The sequence below is a fragment of the Thunnus maccoyii genome, chromosome 8 (assembly GCF_910596095.1).
Source record: "Thunnus maccoyii chromosome 8, fThuMac1.1, whole genome shotgun sequence".
In the NCBI taxonomy this organism is placed as follows: Eukaryota; Metazoa; Chordata; class Actinopteri; order Scombriformes; family Scombridae; genus Thunnus; species Thunnus maccoyii.
This window is the reverse complement of record NC_056540.1, coordinates 34,425,816-34,448,729: the sequence shown is the minus strand read 5'-3', so window position 1 is coordinate 34,448,729 and position 22,914 is coordinate 34,425,816. Positions and strand designations below refer to the sequence as shown.

At 39.2% G+C, this 22,914-nt stretch overlaps 2 protein-coding genes across 4 annotated transcripts in view; one reads left to right on the top strand and one right to left on the bottom strand.

Moving 5' to 3' along the window:
- arap3 (ArfGAP with RhoGAP domain, ankyrin repeat and PH domain 3) overlaps positions 1-14,698 on the bottom strand; it is a 54,532-nt gene extending 39,834 nt beyond the window's left edge. For all 3 annotated transcript variants that reach the window (XM_042418353.1, XM_042418354.1, XM_042418355.1), the window contains exon 1: positions 14,521-14,698. The gene's annotated coding sequence lies outside the window, so the exon portion shown is untranslated. The remainder of the gene's footprint in view (positions 1-14,520) is intronic.
- Positions 1-22,914, top strand: part of LOC121901528 (NLR family CARD domain-containing protein 3-like) — a 481,268-nt gene that overhangs the window by 308,620 nt on the left and 149,734 nt on the right. The window lies entirely within an intron of this gene.

Sequence of the window (22,914 nt, the reverse complement as noted above, 5' to 3'; positions counted from 1 at the left end):
GCCTGATCTGACATCCAGAACTGTTCCTTTCTTTTCTTGGTATTTAGTTGAAAAGGTTGTTCAAATATTTGTCAGTTCAAGAAAATGTATAAAGAATAATTAGATGATATGAAGTTGAACAATAACATCTTTTCTTAGTTAATAGTAAATTATTGTATATGGCTGTGTATTGTATTGTCAACTAACTGCAATTGACAGAGAATCTATTTCTAACGTTTATCAGTGTAGAAGACGGCAAAATAAGATTTTCTTTTTGTTTATGAATCACATTCTGTCCAATCAATAAACTCATCTACTAAACTTCAGTGATAAACCAACCAATGTAACATGTTTGCTTGTATAAATAGTAAATGTAACTATTTGTATGAATAAGTGAATATAAGAGAAGGTTCTTCGTAATAATAGAGGAGAATACAAACATAGTTCAGATCAACAGTAGAGCTGCAAATATTAGTCAATTAATCAATTAGTTGCCAAGTTTTAAATACTTGCCAAATAGTTTGATAATTGATTTGTCATTTTGAGTCATTTTTTAAAGAAAAAAAAAGTCCAAATTCAGCTTCTTAAATGTGAATATTTTCTGGTTTCTTTAGTCTCTGTGACAGTAAACTGAAGATCTTTGAGTTGTGGATAAAACAAGACGTTTGAGGACATTTTTCACCATTTTCTGACGTTTTATGGACTAAACAACTGATCAATTAATCAAGAAAATAATTGTTAGTTGCAGCCCAAGTCAACTGTTAAAACTTGTATTAAACTGCAGGTAACCATAGCAACAGCACTGATGCTTCATTTAACTGGTGAAACTAACTTCAGACCTGCAACAAACTGTTAAGAGTTCATTTACAAAGATTATCAGCATTTAAATGGTGAAAACTGTGAATTCCAGGTTCCCCAAACAAAGCTCGGCTGTTTTCTGCATCACTGTGACCTTTCACCCTTCAGAGGTCACGACCCCCCCCCCCCCCTCGCAGCCAACTAAAACCACAGAAGCAGAACAAAGTGTGATGTCAGCAGCCGCAGGATTGTTTCTCTGCATCTGCACCAGGATGACCTCTGACCTCTGCACAGACCAGCAGACTCATGATGACAGAAACTGGGTTTGGAATCACTGGCGGCCATTAAATGAGGGAGAAGCCGACACACAAAACAACACGCTGTCATGTGATCCGACACGTGATGCTTTATAGAAAGCTTCAAACTAACGAGATGATCACAGAAGACATAATCAGACATAATACATAATCTGACTGTGTGTTTCCTGCATTTATACACATTTATAACATAAAAATAACAAATTATAGTGAAATCAGTCGTTGTCCTTTCTGTGCAAGTTAAATTAATTAAATAACTTTGTTTACTTAGATGAATAGAGAGCTGATATTTTATCATGAAGATGAGGAACGATGTCCTTCACCGCCTTGTCTCAAACTCTATTTTAGAGTCTTTTTAGGAAAATATTAACTGTAAAACTGAAACAACACACAGACCTGTTTCTACCTGAAGCTTCAGGCTCAGGTTGGAGTCTCTGAGTCTCTCTCTGAGTCGGCCAGTCTGCGTGTGTCACGTGTTGCAGGCGGATACGTAAACGCCCACCGGGAGGCGGGAGGAGAGAGTACAAGCCAATGTGTTAGCATTAGCCTGGTGAGCTAGCGGTCAGTGATGGATAAACGTTCTGAAACGGTGAAGCTGATCGATGAACCAGTGAGACGTGTTGCTGTGTGTTCGGGTCTGACTCGGGTCGGGGATGCAGGTCGGGGGTTCAGGTGGGTGGGCGAGTAAAGACGCCATCTTTGTTTCTGCCTGAACACACAGTCAGAGTCTCAATATAGAAAAGGAAAAACTAGCCGGGAAAAAATCAGGACGCACACACACACACACACACGCACGCACACACACACACACACACACGCACGCACGCACGCACGCACGCACGCACGCACGCACGCACGCACGCACGCACACACACACACACACACACACACACACACACACAGTTGTTTCTTTGAAAGACCTCCACCCTGCAGCTGAGGTGAGGCATGTCGCCTCGAGCTGCAGGCACTCCCTGTATCCTGTGTGTGTGTGTGTGTGTGTGTGTGTGTGTGAGAGTGTGTGTGTGTGTGGCCTGTGTGGGTGTATGACCTTGTGCAACAGTGTGTGTGTTTGTGTATCTGTAGATTTCCTGAAACAGTTGGAATGCATTACGTTTTATGTCTGATTTGTGTGTGTGTGCACGTGTGCATGTGTGCGTGCGTGTATGTATGTGTGTGTGTGTGTGTGTGTGTGTGTGTGTATGTGTGTGTGTGTGTGTGTGTGTGTGTGTGTGTGTGTCACACTGCTGAACTCAAACAGCCAGTTTTTGTGTGTCACAGTTTATCAGAAATGAAAGTAGATGTCTCTCCTACAGCTGTATTGACTGTATCATCACTGACATTGATACTGAAGGAAACTGTGTTCTGGTAGTTTTATGGAGGTTTATTGATGATGATCCTCTGGAGGAAGATGTTCATATAAATCTCAGCACCCCGAGGCTGCAGAGCGTCCAACGTATGGATCAGTTCCCCTGGAAGGTCGATTAAACATTATCATTCTGTTATTCAACCTATTATTAGGTTTTTTCAATCATTTCCTAAAAGCAGCTATTGTGTAATTGTTCACTCTTATTTTGAAAGGTTTCTAGGAAATGTGCTCATTATCAGTTTTTATGAAAACAACCTGATATTCTGATATGTAGTTTGACACAAAACTACACGACACGAAAAAGTATTTTTATGTCAGTTAAAGAAAAAAATACCAACTAAACCAACAAACATCTCATAACATCTGAGTGTAACAGGAGATCAATGAGTTTTCAGAATTGTTACACTGGAGATAAAATCATTTACAAAACTACAAACCAACAGGAGGAAGCCGAGGGAACAGATCCTGATCTTCATCATGATGAAGACATAAAGCAGCACCAGTCTCCTGCTGGTCCTCACCGCCCTGCACAACTCCGTTTGACATATTTCCACTTCTATAATAATCAATGACTAGAAAAGATTCTTGTGAGTCAGCTGATCTGTTAAAGGAACAGCTGGAGGAAAAGACGGAGAGTTACAAAGAAAGAACGAGGAAAAAAAAGGAAGAGAATAATAAAAAAAAACACTGAAAAATCTGACCGACACCAAACTGTAACCGCAGAGTAAAAATAACCACACACACACACACACACACACACACACACACACACACACACACACACACACACACACACACACACACACACTCGGGTCAGCGTCCAGCATGAAGACAAAGGAGGAGGAGGAAGTGAGTCACAGCAGCTTCCTCCTGTCGACCTTTTTCCTCCTCCAGACTTCAGCTGCTTCTGTTCTGATCTGAGATCAGCTGCTTCACTCGTCCGTCTACAGTTTCATCATCTTTTACTTAGAAATAAAAGCAACAACAATAAAATCATTTAAACTTTCAGAGGGCTGAATGAGAACGCCGCATTCTTCACTCGGGTCGAGTGTTTCTCACACAGAGAAAAATCCAAAAGTGACCCAAAATGCATCAGTATAAACCAGGTGAGAGCGTTCACCTCTCTGATTGGTCAGATGTGTCTGTGGCGGGAGCCAGAAGGTAAACACAGGAGGAAGTTCCTGAACGAGGTCCAAATACAACGGACTGCGTTGAGCGAGTCCAGGACCTGGATTCATTCTCCAGTTAGCTGTTAGCAACTGTGTCATTCACTCATCCCAGCATGCAAAGCTCACCCGGCTACAGGAGCACACCCGGTAGTCGGGTTACAGCGAGGCCGATCACCACAGACTGAGACCGCGTCCTCTAACGGGTCTCTGAGTGTGATCACACCGAGGAGGAAACCTGCTGACGGACAGTTTGACTAAACGGACACCAGCTGTGGACACAGAACGTCACTGAAAATGAGCTTTAGTCACTGTTGTTAGTTTACGGGACGACGATGACTCAACAAATTACTTCCAAATTATTCGTCTGTACAGGAAAGAAAAACATGATCTGAAACCAAAAGAATTTGTCCAAAATCCTTTAATTTTGTTTTTTTTTTTATTGTTTTCAAAGACCTAAAACTGTAAAATATCATAAAGCAGCAGGACAGATGAAAACATGAAACACATGTGACTTCACTTCTTGAACTTCTTGAGCTGCTTCAAAAAAAAAAAAACGCATTCGAATCCAAACTGAGCAGCTACAGGAGACGAAACATAGAGCAGCTTGAAAAACGTGAGCCGAGAGAAGCCAGGAGTCTAATCTGAGAGGAAAGAGCAAAAGGCCACAGAGGAGGAAGAAACGCTCCAGAATGAATGTGAGGTTTCCAGTGAGGCAGGAAGCCGGTGAAGGCTGCAGATAAAGAACGAGGCGAGGAAAAGCAGCAGGACAGAAACAGACCCAGAGGATACAGACACTCCCATCCTACTTCCAGATTTAAACAGAGCAGGGCAAAGAGAGACGCAGTGGGAAGAAGAGACGGAGCTGGAAGGAAAAACTGGAGCTGGAAGAAGATCAGAAAGAAAAATGGAGGAAAAACTGGAGCTGGAAGGAAAGATTTAAAAAAAAAAACTGGAGCTGGAAGAACAGTTGTGGCTGCTGAAACACGTTGGTCAAACAATAAAGTTGTTTTGTACACTACTGTACAAGTGTTGCTGTAGTTTTAACCTTGTTAGAAAATCTGAGGCTGAAAGAACAGATGGAAGAAAAACTGGAGCTGTTTAGCTTCATTTAGCCTGCTAGCATGCTAACATTTTGCTAATTATCAGCTGGGGCTGATGGGAATCATCAACAGCATTTCCAGCCTCACAGAACACATCATCATTTCTACATAAAAGTCAGAAAATAGTGAAAATTGATTGTTGCCGTTTCTGAGGTGACGTCTTCGAATGTCTTGTTTTGTGTGATCGACAGTCGAAAATCCAAAGAAATTCAGTTTAACATCATTAATGACACAGAAACAATTCAAACCTTCACATTTTAGAAGCTGCAACCAACAAATATCAGTCACTCATGAATAAACAATAACTAAAACCATCATTTGATTATAAAAATAGTTGTCGATTTACTTTCTGTTGATTGACTAATTGATTAATTGACTAATTGCTGCAGCTCTAATTGACAGTTTCCTCAGATCATCCATAACAGTCTGATGGGTCTCATTCTCACATTACCCATCGACCTCTGACCTTAACCATGTGGTTGGTGTTGTAACCATGACGACAACGGTCTCCTTAACAAATTTATTTTAACACAAACTAAGATCTTTCTTTAAAAGAGTCACTCCACCTTAAAACAACAAAAGTTTTGATTTGTCCACGATTGGCTCTAAACTAGTGGTGATGTCACACAGTCAAGAAGGAGAAGGAGAAGAAGAAGAAGAAGAAGAAGGAGGAGGAGAAGAAGGAGAAGGAGAAGAAGAAGAAGAAGAAGCAGAAGAAGAAGAAGGAGAAGGAGAAGAAGAAGAAGGAGGAGGAGAAGGAGAAGAAGAAGAAGAAGAAGAAGCAGAAGAAGAAGAAGAAGAAGAAGAAGAAGAAGCAGAAAAAGAAGAAGAAGAAGGAGAAGAAGAATAAACAGGTTTTGACTGGAGGCGACTTTAACATCTTCCACTCCAGCTCTGTTTTGGAGCAAAAACTAAAGTTTATTACCAGAATTAAAATGTCTGCAGTGACAATCTGCATTAATGCATCAGAAAGGAAAGTAAAATGTGTTTGTGTCTGTAAATTAAACAGCAGTTTGACTCTACTGTGTTTTCTTAATGGAGGCTCCATGTTTTTATAAACAGGAGGTCTTCCTGATAACGGAAAAACCACAAGAATCAAAGAGGGAGGGGCGACTGTTACGATATTAACTTTAATGCTGAGTGTTCGCATCATATCAGTAGAACTGGAGAAAGCAGCGGTCTGATGACTGCGGTGGACGTCTGGAGATGAATGAGCGCGTGCAGCAGAGAGTTTACCTTCTTTTCTAAGAATTGATGACGTATTCTCTCCTACATTATTATTTAATCGTCTTCATCTCTAGTTCTGATCATAACTGGTGGCTTTCCATTCAACACTTCTCTATTATAATAATAATAATAATCACTATTTATGGGGTGCTATTAGGAGCTTCTCAAGCAACAAAACAACATCCTTCACTTCCAGTCTTAACAACAATAGACTTACGCACACATCTTGAGAAAGAATTAGTTCAAGTTATTGTGTTTGAACAGAACACCTGATAGAGAACTGAAGGGTCTTTATATAGTGGAAACGTATCACACACCAAGGAGATTCAATGTCAATCAACAGTCCTTCATGATTGTTGATCTTGAAGAAGGTCTGTAGGTCATCAAAACAACAGAAAAAATACACGTGGAGCCAAACTGTGCGACACTTTTTTTTTTCCTGTTTTTGATCCAAACAAAATAAATACATGCGTCGCCGTCAGTGAGCCGAGTCATTCGCTTTCTAGCAAAGTCAGGGAAAGTCATAAAACAGCAAACATCAGATCCAAGAACAACCTATAAATCTCACTTGGAAGACGAGATACTGAAATGATGTTTTTGTGCCTAAAGGTGACCACATCTCCACTGACGGGTATAACGTTCACCTCCTCTTCCTCCCTCTGAAGGCCTCTGATTGGCTTCATATGACCTGTGTGGCCTCCCTCTGCTAACATGTAGCACTACAGTCCCTAATGAAACTTGTGTCTGGCTTTTCTTTTAATGAGATTATTGTAATGAGCTGACGCCTGTCCCCCCCCCCCCCCCCCCCCCACCACCACCACCACCACCACCTTCCTCCTCCTCCTCCTCCTCCTCTTATCTGTATGCTGTAATCAGCTCTGACGATCTGCAGCAGAGCAAAACACAGGATACAGCTGTCCTTCAAACTGCTGCTGAGGAAACACACACACACACCGAACCGTCTTCCTTCAGAGCATCTCCACTTAAATTTGCTGCATTTCTGGGGTTTTTTTTTCCCAAACAAAGACTGCGTTTCCCATCAGCCTCGGGACGTCTTGTTTCAGCTCCTCCTCAGAGTTTCGTCTGTTCGCGCTTCATTAAAAACGGTTTCATGTTGAGCTGAACTCTGTCCTCTTTCTGAACACTCCCTGTTTGTTTCCTCTGCCCTTCCCACCTCTCCCCAAACACCCAACACACCCTTCCTCCTCTCATCCATCCATCCATCCTGTCTCTCCCCTCATCATCATCATCATCATCTCTGCAATTCTTTCCATCTTCTCATCTTTCTCTCTATTTAAATACGCACCAACATCCTGGTTAATATTCAGCCATATTTGATGTTTTCATTGTGATTTGTTTATGTTTCTGTCTGATTCAGTGTGTGGGAACTGACCCTGAACTGAACTGAATGTCTCTCGTCCTGAAATAAACTTCCACTTTACCGTCACGCAAACGTTAAATACAGATGTGAAAACTCAGTTTGTGTTTTCACTTCAGCTTCACGGGAACAAAAACGCTCCGGTTCAGACCGACTCGATGTGGTTCTCTCTGATCTGAACAGACCGAGAGTTTAACCCCAAATAAAAAAAGGAACAACTTCATGTGGAAACTTTAAAAAAGATTGATTGTGAGCTGAGCAGCTTCCTCTACACACTAAACGTCACTGGATCAGTGTGGTGTGATATGTTGTGCATATGACATTTAAAAGATACACAAGTTATTAACAATCAATAACAACTCATCATATGCAAGTTTAAAAAGAGCAGAGTAGATTATAACTAGCTTTAGTTTGGGTAAATAATAAAAAATAACACTCAAAATGTCTTTAGAGGCTCTCTGGGTAACTGCAACTAACCATTATTTTCATTATGGATTAATCCGTCAATGATTTTCTCCGTTAAAATGTCAGAAAATGGTGAAAAATGTTGATCAGTGTTTCTCAAAGTCCAAGATGACGTCTTTAAATGTCTTGACAAGCCAAAGATCTTCAGTTTACTGTCACAGAGACAAAAGAAACCAAAATATTCACATTTAACAAGCTGGAATCAGAGAATTTGGACTTTTTTTCTTAAAAAATGTCTCAAACGATGAATTGATTATTTGACTGATAGTTGTAGCTCTATGGGGAACATTAACCCAGCATTGTGTTGGTGTTATATTAAACCAAACTGGATCAGTGATTTTCAGTGTGTATAATGACCTGTCACACTCTCACAGTGTCTTTTATTTATTGCTGCTATCAGATCAAACATTATATATAAACATGATGGCGGTCACATCAGCTGATCTCGGGTGTCAATGTACGTTTTTTATTATCAATTTGATTTCCATCTCCATGGATACCGATAGTTCAGTTATTACATTAAACTGTGAAACAGTTGGTTGTTTTTAAATTGACTGATGTCACCGTTTAGTCCAGACAGCGAGCTGACTGGACTGTAACTCTTCCACACTCACTGGTTTCAGAACCCTCCATGAAAACCAGGAAACACCCGACAACCAGTATGGATGAACGTCATAGGCTGACAGGCCTGTCAATCAAAGCCAATGTGCTCCTCAAACAACAAAGGTGACTTAAGTGTGTTTGACCAGCAGAGTGTTTGAAGGGAGGAAAAACAAAAGAAAGAAGTAAAGAAAGTAGAGCAGGAGTAGAGGAAGAAAAGTAAAGAAGAAGAGAGGGAGTAGAGGAAGAGGAAGGACAAGTAATAGAGAGGGAGGAGGGAGAGAGAGAGAGAGGGTGGGCGAGCGAGGCAGTAGAATAACAGTGAGGCTCTATTGTGACACACAGAAGGTCGATTGTTCCAGAGCTGTGACTGGAACCACACACTGAGACACACTGGGACACACTGGGACACACTGGGAGCTGTGGGGAGCAATGAGAGCACTGGAAACAGAGACATGAAGGTGAAAGACAACAATTCTCTGCTGTCATGATTCTTAAATATTAGATAAAAGGTACAAAAGATGAACAACTGTGTTAGAAATCGTCTGGTTCTTTGATAAAAAGTCAAAGCTACAAAACTGTGGACATAAAAAATGAAGGAGAGACGTTAACTACAACTCCCAGGATGCATTTCAGCAAGAAACATCCAATCACTTGATGTTTATTATTGAGGTCGCAGTGGGTGGTGGGGTACTGGAGTGCATTATACACCCCATTAGCATACATGATGAGGGCAAAATATTAGGAACACTGTTCAATATAATACAACACCAGCAGCCATGACGACCTCAGTCACAGGACACAGCGAGCAGATAATCAAGACTGAGAAGCATCTGAGAAGCAGAGTGTGGAAGGATTTTATCAACAAAGATCAGGCTGTTTGCCTACTTTGTAAAAAGCAGCTGCTTTACTCTACAACCACAACACACCTGAGGACTCAGCAGCTGGTTTCACACAGGAGAGACAGCAAAGGCCACACACACACAGAGCAGTCTGAACACACACACACACACAGAGCAGTCTGAACACACACACACACACAGAGCAGTCTGAACACACACACATACACAGAGCGGTCTGAACACACACACATACACAGAGCAGTCTGAACACACACACACACACACAGAGCAGTCTGAACACACACACACACACACAGAGCAGTCTGAACACACACACAGCAGTCTGAACACACACACACACACAGCAGTCTGAACACACACACACACACAGAGCAGTCTGAACACACACACATACACAGAGCAGTCTGAACACACACACACACACAGAGCAGTCTGAACACACACACACACACACAGCAGTCTGAACACACACACACACACACAGCAGTCTGAACACACACACACACACAGAGCAGTCTGAACACACACACACACACAGAGCAGTCTGAACACACACACATACACAGAGCAGTCTGAACACACACACACACACACAGAGCAGTCTGAACACACACACATACACAGAGCAGTCTGAACACACACACACACACAGAGCAGTCTGAACACACACACACACACAAAGAGCAGTCTGAACACACACACACACACAAAGAGCAGTCTGAACACACACACACAGCAGTCTGAACACACACACACACAAAGAGCAGTCTGAACACACACACAGCAGTCTGAACACACACACAGCAGTCTGAACACACACACACACACAGCAGTCTGAACACACACAGACACAGAGCAGTCTGAACACACACACACACACACAGCAGTCTGAACACACACACACACACAGAGCAGTCTGAACACACACACACACACACACACACACAGAGCAGTCTGAACACACACACACACACAGAGCAGTCGCAGCTCTACGACACCAAACAGGAAATATAAAGACTGTGCTGGATGATGAGACGCTCTGACCGCTGACAGATGGATGTCGCTGGTCGTCTTTATGCCGTATATTTACTGATGACAGTCACAGTAAGCAGGTTGTGCCATGTTGAACAAATTACTTACTAAATTTGTTTGAAATTGACTTTTTGAAAAAGTGACAGACTCTGAACATGCTCCATGCAGGTACGTTGAATGAACTTTTAAAACAATCAGCTGATCACTTCCAGAAGCTCCAGCTGAACTTTCAATCAATCAATCAATCAAACTTTATTAGTATAGAACCTTTTATACAGGTTAGTGCAGTTTAAAGTGCTTCACAGATGACGGACAGCTGATAATAAAGAGATCAAATAAGAACAATGTGAGACTAATGTAAACAAAAAATAAAAATTATGAAAATATAATAAAATAGAATTAAAAGCTATAATGATAATAAAATACAGTGAAATAAAAATTTGATTAAAAAGTAGATAAAACATAAAAAAGCACAGACAAATAAAATCAATATGATATTAATAATATTAAAATAAAATATAAGCTACAGTCTTACAACATGAATATAATAAAATAAAGTAAAATCATCAGAAGCTGCTCTCAGATCCTCAGACTGTTCCAGCGGCTCGGAGCAGAAAAGCTAAAAGCTGCCTCACTAAAGGTTTCTGTCCTCACTGCGGAACAATAACAGACCCCCCCGAGGCCCTCAGGGGCCAAACTGCTTCACTGTCAGCATGTCAGACATGCAGGCTGCAACATTTGTCTCCTCTTCATTCAGACAGGAAGTCTTCCTTTAAAAGGTCGCACATCTTCTGTGTTCTGTTTTTCTTTCTTCAGTGCAGTAAATACAGCGGCGCACATTCCTCTACAGACGCCATGTTTGTTTTGGAAACGTTCTGATTAGTGTTAACTAGCGACTGCTGACCTGCACCAGTGTTGTATGTTTGCACCGGCGGGCCAGACCTTTGTTTGGGAGCTTCAGGTGTTCTGGGGGGGTTCTACAGGATCAGCAGGTGGTTGATGGGAAGTGAGATGTGAGCGGCACATAAGCGCGTTGTATCCGTTCAGTCCAAACCGACTCCGACCTGCGTTCCTGGGGAGCCGAGAGGACGGCAGAAATTTACTGAACCAAGACAACGTTCATGTCGAGTCCACGGGACGAATCAGCAGTGTTTGTATTTATCGATTCATTGTTGTTATTTTCTCACTCACCGTAGCGAGTGAGAGGAAACTGTCGGTAGTGAAACCAGCAGCTCAGATGCAGATTATGAGTTGATCAATCAATATAGATATCATTGATAAGTTCAAACACATACACAGCAGCAGATGTGTGTGATTATAACAGCTGTCTGTGCAGATTAAGCTCCAACAAACGCGCCAGAGGAGAAAAAATAAAGCAGGAGTGTGGATTGGTTGTTATGGGTTTACTACAGTTAGCCTTCATATCTGGATCTCACTGCAGCAGCTAATCTCTCAATAACTCCTGTTTAACTCTGCAGCATCATGGTCATTTTTGGGTGAAGTGTCCCTTTAAATGCAAACATCTGCAGTCTGTTGGTCAAGTGTGGTGAATCAGTTTTCCTGCAGCCTGTAAACTGCTCACAGAGAAGAAGTTTCACTGAGGAAGATGATGAGGAGCTGAAGTCTTCAACTGTGTGAATTCTGCTTTATGTAACGTAACGTGATTTGATGTCGGAGCTGCAGAGGAAAAACAGAGCGGACGGTGATTACATCACCACGGTTTGTGTCTGGGAGTTTCAGAAGAGGAAGACATGTTGGTCCAACTTCCTGTTACTGTTCGGGAGAAGAAGTGGTAACACACACACACACAGGATGAAGAGTGTGTGTGTGTGTGTGGGCTGTGATGTAACGGCTGTTATAATCAGCTGACTGTGAAAACGTTTCAGTTCAACAGTAAGAACATGAAGCAGAATGAATCCAACGTTCACCGAGCGGAGCTGAAACAGCACATCAGCTGCCAGCTGTGCCTCTGAGCAAGGCACTGAACCTGCAACCTGCTGCAGAGCCGCTCAGACGCCGACACCTGCGGGACCCGATCCCAGCAGGCGGAGCTACACTGCAGATATCTGAGCAACGTGACTTACACTAAGTGCATTCAGGAGCAACAGCCAGATCTGATCGAACATTCAGATTGTGTTCCTTTGAACAAATAACTAAAAACATGTTTGGTGCTACAGAACAGATCACGGCGTCACGGTTCAGCAGAGAAAACTAAACAAACAAAGAAAATAAAATTTTGGTCCTTTTTATTTAGAAAAATGTAAACATCCAACGATGGCTCAATGGCTGCTGACAGCTGTTTATGATGATTTATGGTATTTATGGTCAATCAGAGCTGGTTTATGTGTCACAAACAGCAGAAGAACCACAGAGAAGCAGCTTCTCTGCTCAGGACTGTCTGTTAGCAGCCGTCAGTCTGCAGCAAATAAATCTTTACAGAGTCCAGTCAGAGTCGGGAGATTATGGGATTCTTTTCTGTGTTCTGGGAACATGAGATGAACTACGATGTCAAATCCTTCCAGCTTTAAGTCAAAGACTTGGTTTGAACCCTGACTGTCCTTTCTGCGGTGGCTTTGCTTGTTCGTGCTCCGGTTTCCTCCCACCATCAAAGACATGTGTGTCAGGGTTGAATCTTCTTCTCTTGTAGGAACCACAGAGAGGATGATGAAGCAGAAAGCTCATGGAGACGTGCCCCCGCCCTGAGTCTCAACCCCCCGGGTTCCTCCACACATTCACCCCAACGTACACGACCCTCATCCAGCTTTTTATACGGCACAAATAGTGAACAGAGTGATGGTATCTAACATTTTATTCACTTGTATCAATACATCTAGAGCTGCAACTAGCATTTATTTTTACTATTGATTCATCCGCTGATTATTATCTTGATTAACTGACTAATTGTTTGATCTATAAATCATCAGGAAACAGTGAACCGTCCATCACAATATGCTGGAGCACAAGGTGACGTCATCAAATGTCTTGTTATCACCGACCAACAGTCCAAAGGAAACAGAACAAGAAAAGCAGAAAATTCTCACATTTGAGAACCGGAAACATCAGAAGTTTTCTTGGAAAGTTAAACAATGAAATGATTATCAGAATCATGTGATCAATTAATGGACTAATTGTTGCAGCTGTAACTGCGTCACACAGCCGTCGTCTCTGATGATACTTTTTGTCTTCTTGACAAAACATTTAGTTTGTTCTTCAGGTTGTGATATTTCCTCATAAATAGAAGTTTTATCGTTCTGTCACTGACAGTCTGATATGTTGTCTTTTAAAATATATTAAAGTGTTTTTAATAAACCTGCAGAGACTCACATGTCAACATCTGAACCTCAAACTGAAGCTGCTGACACAAAAAACCATTAAAAACCATTAAAAACCATTAAAGGACAAGTTCACTGTTCTTCAAGTGTGTCTTAAACCAGCAGTCAGTCATCAAATGAACATGAAAGCTGTTTTTCTTGCTGTAATCATTCCTCCTGTTCATACTGACCATTAGAAGATCCCTTCATAATGACCTTACAATGGAAGTGATGGAGGACAAAAATGTATTTAAAAGTTTATCTGAAGCTAATATGAAGCTTCAGCGTCCAAATGAGTCATATCAAGTAGATATCTTTCAACGTTACAGTCTTTTTGTTACTTTACTTCCACCGCAACAGGGAAACACTGTCCGATGCTAAAAAGACTGTAAATGTGTCAGATATCCACTTGATATGACTAACTCAGACTGCTGAAGCTGAATAGAAGCTTCACACAGACTTTTAAATGACTGTGTGGACACACTGTGGATTTTATCCTCCATCACTTCCATTGAAAACACATTTGAAGGATCTTTTAATAACCAGTATGAACTGAAGGGCTATACTGGGCAAATATACTGGAAGAGTTTTATAAAAACATTAAATGATGTTTCTGCCTCTCTGAGTCCTTCAGTGTCTGAATAATTCATGTTTCTGCTGCATTCATTCAGTTTGACTCATTCTGATTCACATCAAAGATGCGTCTGTGCTCCACTTTGCGCCAAAACTTCCTCTGTGCGTCACTGACAGTCCGTCCGTTCATACATACAGAACATATATAAAATATATGCGTCACTGACACAAACACACAAACACACAAACAGCGCGGAGACTGAAGACAAACAGCAGGACGAGCCGCTTCCTGCAGGACTCCACATTAAATCTGATCCCAGTAACAGACTTAAAGCGTCTCACCTCTGATCCGGTCTCTGGTCTCTGACCCGGTCTCTGGTCTCTGATCCTTCTTCGGTCTCGGATCCGGTCTGTGGGGGTCTCTGGTCCAGTCTGTGGGGGTCCTGTGCGGTCCGGTCTGCAGGTTTCTGTCCCGGGACACAGAGCCAGTGGAGTCGGACTGGGAGCTCTGGGAGGAGAAACTCCGCTCTGCTGCTGCGCTGAAAAGTGATGTGAAGTTACTCAGAATAACCCCTACTGCAGCTTCCGGCTGGCATTTCACAATAAAACCGACAGAATGGCACAACATACACTGCTTCCGGTTATCTTAAAGGGAAAATAAAATCCATAACTTTATAAAAAAGTTCATGTTCAAGTTTCTGTAAATACACACGTGCACCACGGTCACATTAATAACCACTATTACATAGAAATACATTAAATAAGTATGAATCATAATAAAAAACAATAAACAACAAATAGAAAAAAACAATAATGGCGAATAATAAATATGATGATGATGATTATTATTATTATTATCACGTGACGTGTCAGTGTGTCCTGTTCTCATTGGATAATTAACACATCAGGTTCAGCCATCTTGTCCTATATACTGTATACATCCTGTTTCCTCTTTGTAAAACATCCTGATGAAACATTTTGGTTAAATAAAGATCAGACTCGTAGTTTTCTCCTAATTCTTCCTGAGCAGCTGTTTTCTCTGTAATCTCTGTAATCCTCCGCAGAAGAGTTTTATCTCCATCTAATCCCTGAAACCATGTCCATCACTCCGCTTCTTTCTCTCTCACTTTTCCTCTTTTCTTTTATTTGACTGACGATGTTTTACTGCTGTTTACTTTCACTGAAGTCGTCGGAGAAACAGAGCAGAGCTTTAGAGATGAGCTGCAGGTATGTTTCCAGGTGTTCTCTGTGTAAAAAAACAACAGTATAAAACCTTTTGATGATGTCAGGTGCATCGTGGGAAATGAAGGCACATGATAAATGTAAATGTAAATGATGAAAACTGGTCTAAGAAATAAAACGCAACCGTGGGTGAAAGTAGAAATTAAGATTAACTTTGTTATAATCCCAGATGGAAACTGGTTTGCAGTGTGTGCAATAAACCAAGAACAATCCAAGACATAGTCTGCACATGACAAACATCCTTCATTAAAAACAACAACAACAACAAAACAAAACAAAAACATAAAAACTACTTCACAGCAACGTCCAGCAGTCGTCATGGAGACACTGACTACAGTCCTGCTGGATGAAGTTCTTCACTCTGTTATCAGCCTGATGGATAAAATCAATGCTGAGCAGAAACCAGAAATATATTTTTATACCGTTCTTCTGGGAATTAAATGTATGAAAGTGCAGGATGGATAAATATATAATTTAAGGATGTAATTAAATGAGAATTTGTGTTTATTAAGAATTACTATTTATTTGTATGAAGAAAGAAAAATATCAAGTTTGCTTTGACCTCTGGAGGATTTGCGATTAATTTCTAATTTGTGTATAATAATTGACTGTTAATCCTGAGATGAGCTGGTTTGTGTGTTAATGGGGATCCGAATGAAGAAAGAAAGAAATATGAGATATCTTATATCTCAAGAATCTACAAAAAAGGTTTTAAAGAAAAGCTTAAGATGTCATTCTTAGACAAGATACAGTAAGCAAAATAAATAAACAATATCATTTATATTATTTCTCTCTTTATTTCTTTGCAACATGTTGTTGACATTGTTATTGTTGTTTTTTAAGTGTCTACCGTGTTAATTGATGTTTTTTATAAGCATGTATGTATTTATTGTTGCATGTAACGGTGATGTTGCATCTCTATTGTTTACTGTATGTAGTGTAGAGTGCAATCACTGATTATATGTATTTTAGTCTAATATGGAGCCCAGGAGGAAGAGGAGGAGGAGGAGGAGGAGGAGGAGGAGGAGGAGTCAAAGCAGCAACTGATGGGAATCCAAATAAACAACATAAAAAAGTCTCATGTTTTATGAGTAATTTCCTAAAACAGCTACTGTAGTTTGTTCTTACAGGATGGAGGAGAGCAGGAACACAGAGCTGCTGAACACCATCAAAGAACCAGTATGAAGGAAGCTGGTTTCACACTGGAAGCCACAGTTACCAGTGTGCAACCAGCTTCCTTCATGCTGTAGTTTTCAACAAACAAACAAACAAACAAACAAACAAACAGGAGGGAATAGTGCATTTGTTGGGGACTATTTTCAGCGGCGGATGAATCCACATCTGGTGCTGCAGTGAGTGTTTCTGGCAGCAGGACGGTGTGCGTTCATGCTGATGAAGGAACTTAGATTTGAACTCAAACTCTGAGTGTGTTTACATGTGCACTGGTGCCCTGGTTATGATCTGGCTCTTGGTGGATCCTGGTGGTACCGTGGCGCTGACGTTACAGTGCAGGACAGGAGGCTGCCTGCTTCTGTACAGTAGTGAGGAAGTCCTCTGTGAACAGCCTGTCCTGTCCTCTCGGAGCTGAGAAGCTGCAGTTTCCTCCTCACTGCCCCAACAACAATCAGAGCTCTGCAGACAGGAAACAGGAAGAGCCTGAGACAATACTCTGCAGAGAGGATCCGGAGCCCAGCTGCATTTTTTAGGCACGAAAGAAGGATGCAGTCGCACATAAAGTTTTCCTTATCACAGCAGGAAAAACAAGGTCAGGAACTCCAATAGCTCAGAGGAGAGAGTCTTCACTCTTCTGTGTTTCACAGCATCTGTCCATGTTTACTTATATTCATATTCCCATATATTCTCCCTGCAAGACTCACTTATTAAGAAGACATCTTACATTTCTTCCTAATATTCTTCTTCTGTTCACATTTTCTCTGGAAAATTTGCCAACACATCGAATGAACGACGTCCATCAGACGAACTCTGCTGTGAGTTTTTGTAGAAATTCAACCAGTTTCACACAAATCACAAAGAAAGATTTTATCTCCCTTTGAGAATCATGAAATAAATCTCTGTACTACACAGACTGCAGACGCCACTCCCATTACACTGTGTGTTTACCATATTCAAACATATTAGCAATAGCGCCACCATGTGGTCTGATAAAGCAGCTGGTGGTTAATGAGGATGACAGAAGACTGTATTTTGTTGTGTTTTATTGTGATTTATTGCGTTTTACTGTTTTATTGTGATTTACTGTGTTTTACTGTGTTTTACTGTGTTTTATTGTGTTTTACTGTGTTTTATTGTGTTTTACTGCACTGTAAAAAAAAATCGTAAAAAAATGGTAAAAATGTAAAAAAAAAAAAAAAAAAAACACAGTCAAATAGCAGTAAAAAACCTTTAGTTATTCTACAGAGATTTATTTTAAAAATACGGATATTTACGGACATTGTCTACATTTTTACAGTCCAACCATTATAAAATAAAAAGAAAATCTCATTATAAAACATTGCTAGAATGTTAAACAAATGTATAAATCTGCACAAAAAATGAAAAAGATTGCAGAAATACCTTAAAATTACCTAATTTAAATGAAGACTCTTGTTTTCATACAGTAATCTTTGGTAAATTCATAGGATTATCCAATCCATCAACAGGAACTCCCCATCAAAGTACAGATTTCTGGATGTAAAACACAGAAAAATTATGTAAAATTACATTCAAATTACCCTCCTTTACCCATCACCCATTAATGGTATCTTGAGAGCTTTAAGCTTTTATTTTATGTGATTATCCAATCTATTTACAGTAGATCCCTGGTAAATGTTGGTTTTATACTGTACAAAAAAATAAGATCATGTGATAATAGTTTACAAAAACATAATTTTAATAATCATTACTTTAATAACATTATTTGATAGTATTTAAAAGCAACTATCAAATGTATCTACATACATTTCCCCATTAATGTATGAGCTTAACTTTATATAAACATTATTTAACAGTAATTACAAGCAGCTCTCCAATATATTTACAGGCTTTTCCCATAAATGTAGGGAGTATACATTATATAAACATTTTTGACAGTAATTAAAATCAACTTTCCAATATATTTACAGGCTTTTCCCATTAATGTATAGGGTTTACTTTATAAAAACATTACGTGACAGTAATTGCAAGCAACTCCCCAATATATCTACAGACATTTCACATTAATATATGGAGTTCTGAATGTACAAAAACCAGAAGGTCTATGTAAAAGTACCTTTATATCAACTCTGACACTGAATAAATATGTACATTTTTCTACTTACATTTTACAATATTGTGCAATCCATTCAATACAGATCCCCATTTGAGATGTATGAGATTTCAAGATGTTTAATAACCAGAATATATCATAAATTACCTTTTACTGCTTGCTTTACAAAGTAATTCTGTAGACATTGCCCAAGCCTGGTATACAGGTACATTTTATGTTTCAGATATGAAAGTTTACTGTAGAATAAAGCTTATTTGGGTATTAAAAAATTACTACAAAAATTAGTTTCACATTCATTGTATATGAAGCAGCTCCAGACTTTAGTCTGGATGGCATCACAAATTTGAGTCATACATCTCTGGTTTGTGTCTTTGGGAGAAAGTAGTTCATGTTCACAAATATCAGAAGTGGGAGTAAGTTACACATGTGCAAGTCACAAGCAAGTCTCAAGTCTTAACCTTAAAGGCCCCAACAAGTCTTAAATCACTGTGACTTAGACTCAAGTAAGCCAAGTCAAGTCAAAGCTAAACGTCAAGCAAGAAAAGTCAATTAAGTCACAAGTCAGTCACCATGAAAGAAGCACTTGTCATGAGAGAACTGCACATGTTAGTTAGTCTCTACAACTAGGGATGACTATGGTTAGGATTCATACATACAACTACTTGTGGTTCAGTTCATACCATGTTTTCTTCACATTAATTAGCTATTTGAACAAAAATAAATAATCTGATCTAACATGTTTTCCAGGATCTAGGGTTCATGATTTTGTATTTTATGCAGTATTAATGTGTGTGGATGTTGTATGACTTCTGCTGTTCTGCCACCAGGTTGTGCCTTTGAATAAGGGGCCACAGCTGGGGACCCTGCACAGGGGCCACGGGTTGTTGCTGTTGTTGTTTCTGTTTCTGTTTCTTCGGCCGTCTGTAGACTTACATGCAAGTGATTTGACTTTCAAGGGTATTTAGTAGCTGTTGTTAATTGAAACTCACTGTAGTCCTCACTGTTAGTAGTCAGTTACACAATTATTTGCTGTTTTAATGTGAAATAAAGTTTTACCTGTGAGGAAGCTTTGCCAGAGTGTCGAGGAAGGTGATAAGGGACAGATGACTACTTACCAAATGAAAACAAGCAAAATCAAACTTACCTTCACACAGCTACACTGACATCCTCTTTGGTTTCTGCTCTCTCCCAAACTAACATCTCTCCCTTTAAATAGGCCCTGAAATCTGTCTAGGCAGAACCATATTTCTATCAGGGGTGTCCTTTCACTTAGACCAACAACTGGTGAATGACAATGTCACTCGTATCAGTTAACATTGTTTACACACACATCAACAACAGCATTGTTCCTTATCGTAAACCAAAATAAGAACAAATAACATAAATACAAAACCAAACATTTAACTTAATAAAATAAATTCCCTCACACTTGGTCTAACCCATGACATCACTGGTGATGTCAGCAAGATCTTAAAATCAGGAAGTGGTTCAGTGGCTCCATTTTGTCTCCTGGCCGCATGGTGGGTGAGTATGGTAGGTTAGAAGCTAATCTATAACTCAAGAAACAATAAATAATGAACTTCAATACTTTTCTGTCTTGATTGAACCATAAATGACAGCAATTTGACTGGCTAAACAAACAAATGACAAGTATGGCAGGAAATACAAAGTTTAATGGAGACAAAATGGAGGTCTCACCCACTTTTTAACAGCCTCTAAAAACTATTCAGATAAAACAATCCTAGAACTACTTTCCTCCTCTGATCTTAATATTTGATATATATAAAGAGTACTGACATAGTCAAAACTCCTTTTTTTAACCAGGAAAAATTAAGCTAAATAATTTGGTTTTGCATATAAAAAGCTTGACTCAACCAGTGAAAACTGAACTGTGTTACTATTGAACATACTGTATGTTTGTATGCTAAGTCCTTCATATATTTTCAGTTAACATCCGTTGTCATTTATCTTCCCTCGTAGGCTCAAGTGAATCATGCGTGCTGAGGTTCCTTGAGCTTCAAAGAAATCTCGGTATGATATTGTTTTTTACTGTGTTTTACTGTGTTTTACTGTTTCACTGTGATTTATTGTGTTTTACTGTTTTACTGTGATTTATTGTGTTTTACTGTGTTTTACTGTTTTACTGTTTTGTTGTGATTTATTGTGTTTTACTGTGTTTTACTGTGATTTATTGTGTTTTACTGTGTTTTACTGTTTTACTGTTTTGTTGTGATTTATTGTGTTTTACTGTGATTTATTGTGTTTTACTGTTTTATTGTGTTTTACTGTGTTTTATTGTGTTTTACTGTGTTTTACTGTGTTTTACTGTGTTTTGTTGTGTTTTGTTGTGTTTTATTGTGTTTTACTGTGATTTATTGTGTTTTATTGTGTTTTACTGTGTATTACTGTGTTTTACTGTGTTTTACTGTGTTTTGTTGTGTTTTACTGTGTTTTACTGTGTTTTACTGTGTTTTACTGTGTTTTACTGTGTTTTGTTGTGTTTTATTGTGTTTTGTTGTGTTTTGTTGTGTTTTGTTGTGTTTTATTGTGTTTTACTGTGATTTATTGTGTTTTATTGTGTTTTACTGTATATTACTGTGTATTATTGTGTTTTACTGTGTTTTATTGTGTTTTATGTGACCATATTTTATTTCAACAGACTTCCAGATCAGATTAGAAGGATCTAAAAACTAATTTGACAGATTTAAATTGATATGAAGATCATTGTGTTCAGATTATGGGATGATTTTGACTTTCTGCACTTCCTGTTACCAACTCTTTTCTTCTTTACATAAAAAATAATCAAAACATCTTAAACCATAAAAGTATTTATCACACAAACCTGATGTTGACTCAAACATTGAAGAGATAATCTTCCATTTAAGATGTTAGAGAAACGTTGACTGAGTAACAGGAAACATCTGAAGCTAAAGAACAATTCATTTATCTTCGATGAGTTTTGGAGATAATGTCTCTGTTGGAGTTTATCTCTGAACTGACATGAGAAAATGTATCTGACAGGGTTTCCAATGCTGTGATCACAGCAGCATTAATTATTATAAACCTTCAGGTGGCTTAATGTCAAATATAAACTCCATCAAAGTCATTGCTGAAAGTGGAAGAACTGCAGATGTTTTATGCTCCTCTTCATGTTGAGGCTGTAATGATGATGTTTGTCCTCTGGGGGGCGCTGCAGACCTACAGACTGACCAGCTGATGTCACACATGACCTCCAACAGTCATATTACATACTTCAATAAATTAACTTTAAGCTTCAAACAGGCCAGGAACAAAGTGTGAAGGGAGAAGAGATGCTTTTCTGAAACAGGAGACGAGTTTATATAAAATCTCAAGCTATGAAATCATATTTTCAACATTTCAAAGTTCCTTTTAAAGACGCAGATGTTTTCTGGTGCAGTTGTCAAAGGACTGTAGTCATCACCGTTGAGGTTTCCAGCTGGTTGCTACGGGGTTGCTAGGGAGTTTTCCTGCTGCTCTGACTTCCAGTGGTAGGAAATAACTCAGAACATTTTTGTTCTTATGTACAATTTTGATCTACTTTAATGTAGAACTGCAGCTATTAGTTGATTCATTTAATTAGTCGACTGACAGAATATTTATCAGCAACTATTTTTGATGGCTGAAAATGCCAAATATTTGCTGGTTGCAGCTTCTCACATGAGATGATTTGAAGCCTTTATGACAGTATTGAAGTATCTTGATATTGTAGAGTATTAAAAAAAACAAACACAAGACATTTAAAGACATTTCTTCACAGAAATAATAACTGACATTACTATAGACAAAACAGTTAACCGATTGAAAAGAAGAAAATAATCAGCAGATCAATTGATAATGAAAATAATCGTTAGTTGGAGTCCTACTTGAGTATTTTCATTTTATGCCACTTTAAACTTAAATATTGGACTTTTTACTGGATTAAGTTTTTTTTCAGGATTTCTAAACAAAAAGCTCAAAAAATGAAATCACATGATTCACTACATGATTCTGTGTTATTGTAACTGATGTTTAATGATATTTTACATGTTATTGCTCATCAGGAAAACAGGAAACAAACCAAAGTGTCTCACTGGACTCAAACATCCTCAATAATTTAAAAAAACTGCAGGTTTGTTGTGTGTAAAATCACAGAAAAACTGTCTGTTTGCATCATAACTCAACAAGAGAGTCACATGTCAAACACACGCGGTGTAATCTATGTTAGTTTG